The following is a 3,587-nucleotide window of genomic DNA, read 5'->3' as shown; positions in this document are numbered from 1 at the left end:
GGGGGGGGGGAAAGGAGTGGGGGGGGGGCGGGAAGAGACTGGACAAAAATTGTACACCTATGGATGAGGACAAGGGGGCGGGTAAGGGCAGAGGGTGGAGTGGGAACCGGGTGGAGGGGAGCTATGGGGGGAAAAAAGAGGAACAACTGTAATAATCTGAACAATAAAGATTTAATTTAAAAAAATATCAGTGTATAGATACGCATTTTTATAGGGAAAAATACTTGGTCATGAGTCATAGCACAAAGTTGTCATGAAAAATGATGTGCTTTAGGCACTGATGTGGCCCTAGTTTTCTGGTAAAAAAAAAAAGTGGAGATAAAACTGAGGTGACTTTGAGGTAATTTTCAGTTAAAAGACTGCTTTCTCTGATCTGTTTTGGATCTTCACCAAGGAACTCTTGTTTCATTGATGAGGTTATCATAGTGATGTTATTATTAATTTGCTCCCAAACCTATTATTCTCCTTTCTGTGTGTGTTGTTATTTAGTGGTTTTTTATTTCAGTAAAATGGTTTTACTTTTTTTTTGCATTTTTTGAAAAGATTCTGTTCTTTAATGGACCCTTTGAATGACTCGTCTGCTCTTCTTTCATGTTGTGTGATGGAGTGAGTGCCTCGTTGGTTGTTTTTAGATCCATCTCACGTGGTTGCTGCCCCAGATGTCACCTTTGCTGACAGTGAAAGCCCAGCCTTTCCCTGTAGTTTAATTTGATGATTTTGTGATTGGAATATGGGATTATTAGGTGCAGGAATTTGCTTCAGAAACAAATTGAGGATTGCAGAGGTATGGAGGGGACAGCACTTCTTTCCTCAATGGCCCAGCATTTCCGGAGGCATGGACACATGGAACAGACTGACAGCGTCGGGGGGCAGGGGGCTTGGATGAAGGAAGGTGAAGAGATTAGCCAAAGAACATATATGCATAACCCATAGACACAGACAGCAGAGTGGTGACAGCCAGAGGGAAGGGGATCAGGGACTGAGCGGAGGCGGGCAAAGGGGTGGGGGGCGGGAAATGGGGACATCTGCAATAGTGTCATAAAAAAAAAGCATTTCCAGGAATATTAGGTTGCAATCATGGATCTTTGTCTACACTCCGCCTGCCTTCTGGGCAGATATCTAGCGCTATGTCACCACCCCCAAGGGTGCATGTGGCTGTCAGCACCCCCTGGAAGCTGGTCAGAAAGGCAGACCCTCAATAGACACATAGATCAGTACAGGTCAATGGAGCAGAATAGAGAGGCCAAAAATAAACCCACATCTTATGGTCAATTAATATTTGACAAAGGAGGCAAAAACATACAGTGGACTAAAGATAGTCTATTCAATAAATGGTGTTGGGGAAATTGGATAAAAATGTGCAAAAATGAAAGTAGACCACCTTCTTACACTGCACACAAGAGTAAACTCAAAATGGATTAAAGACTGAAATGTTAGACTCGAAACCATAAAAATCCTAGAAGAAAACATAGGCAGTAACATCTCGGACATTTCCCGTAGCAATATTTTTTTCTGATATATCTCCTCGGGCAAGGGAAACAAAAGAAAAAGCAACAAATGGGACTACATCAAACTAAAGAGTTTCTGCACAGCAAAGGAAACCATCAACAAAATGAAAAGACAACCCACTGAATGGGAGAACATATCTGCCAAGGATACATCTGATAAGTGGCTAATATCCAAAATTTATAAAGAACTTATAAAATTCAACACCAACCAACAAACAAACAATCCCACAAGTGTTGGCGAGGATATAGAGAAAAGGGAATCCCTGTGCACTGTTGGTGGGAATGCAGATTGGTACAGCCACTGTGAAAAATAGTATGGAGTTACCACAAAAAGTTAAAAATGACACAGCAATTCCACTTCTGGGAATTTATCTGAAGAAACCGGAAACGTTAATTTGAAAGAACATATGCACCCGTGTTCACTGCAGCATTATTTACAATAGTCAAGATTTGGAAGCAGCCCAAGTGCGGCTCGTCAGTAGATGAGTGGATTAAAAAGCTGTGGTACATTTACACAATGGAATACTACTCAGCCATAAAAAGGAGGATAATTGTACCCTTTGTGACAGCATGGGTGGACCTGGAAAATATTAAGCTAAGTGAAATAAGCCAGTCAGAGTAAGACAAGTACCATATGATTTCATTCAGATGTGGAATCTAATAAACAACATAAACAAACAAAATAGAAACAGACTCATAGATAGAGAGCAGGCAGACAGCTCTGGGGGTTCAGGGGTGGCTGGGGGTGGGAGTGGAGGGGTTGAGCAACAAGGAAAAAGAGAGAACTCGTGGATATGGACAACAGAGTGGCAATTGTAGGGGGGAAGGGAGTGGGTGGAAGTGGCTGAGGGCATAGAGGGGATAAATGGTGATGGAAAAATAGAAAAGATAAGAAAGCAAACCCTCAAACCCTGCCCAGACCTCCTGAATCAGAATCCTCATTTAATAAATCCCCAAGCCATGGGTACCCACACCAAAGGCTCTTGCTCCTTCATGGACCATGTTAGTGGGTTACATGACAGTGGACCACATAAGGTGATCAAGACCAAGTCAGTCAATATTTCTGGAATTCAGCGCCATCGTCTCTAACACCAGGTGACACACCAGCACACCCTGTACTCTGCCTCCCAGATCGTGTAGGAGAGCTCATTCATTATGCATGTGCGTGAGCACAATTCTTCCACATCCTTCTGAGACTGTCTGATTATATTGGTTTCACTGAGCATTTTGGAAAGACTCAAAAAAAAATTTTTAGAGCCAAAAGGGAATTCACATTTGAGAATGAGAATATATCCTCTCTATTTGCACTTTTCTGCTTTCTCCTGCCCATTCCCCTGGTTGGCCTGGGGACCCTTGGAGTTGGGTGATGCTGGGAAGAGACAGCTGAGGCAGGTGTAGGGTGTGGCGGAATGAAGGAGGGCAGGGGAGGCACTCATGTTTCCTTCACTGTTCCCTTCATGTGTGGCCTTTAGCTGTGAAAGTGGGTATGCCACACATGCGACTCTGGGAGTTGAATGACTAAGCATAAAATCAACGGAAATCAAACCCAGCCTGGAATTGTTAATGGAATCCGTCCTCAACCTGGAAACCAGCGACTGCCTTGGATGGTACCAATGTGTGCTTGGCCCAGATAGCCTTGTGTGTGGCTGGCAGGGCCCATTGTACACCATTGCTTTCCACTGATAAAGCGTGTCTCTTGGAAAATACAGTGATGGTTTTACAAACTTCCTTTCATGATTCCATGTTGCACTTTTCTGCATTCTTACGTGGTCTTTCTTCGTAGTTCACATATAGTCAGTTGTCCCTGGCATTGTTTTCTTTTTTTATTGTTTTCTAAAATGTAGCGGTAAATTTAATTCATCTAATTATGATTCTAATAGTCCCTTCCAAGTGTTGCTTCTCCGTTGCCCAAATGTCAATGTGGAATCTGTAGGAAGGAGTGTCCCTTTGTTCCCCTAAGGACAGTCGCTCTAGGCCAGTGATGGCGAACCTATGACACACGTGTCAGGTGACATGCGAACTCATTTTTTTGGTTGATTTTTTTTTGTTAAATGGCATTTAAATATATAAAATAAATAT

At 42.8% G+C, this 3,587-nt stretch overlaps 1 protein-coding gene across 1 annotated transcript in view; it reads left to right on the top strand.

Annotated features, from left to right (window-relative positions):
* DSCAM (Down syndrome cell adhesion molecule) overlaps positions 1–3,587 on the top strand; it is a 474,915-nt gene that overhangs the window by 149,621 nt on the left and 321,707 nt on the right. The window lies entirely within an intron of this gene.

The sequence above is a fragment of the Myotis brandtii genome, unplaced genomic scaffold, assembly GCF_000412655.1.
Source record: "Myotis brandtii unplaced genomic scaffold, ASM41265v1 scaffold923, whole genome shotgun sequence".
NCBI classification, from domain to species: domain Eukaryota; kingdom Metazoa; phylum Chordata; class Mammalia; order Chiroptera; family Vespertilionidae; genus Myotis; species Myotis brandtii.
The sequence above is the reverse complement of the archived record's forward strand: the minus strand, read 5'-3'. Positions and strand labels throughout refer to the sequence as shown.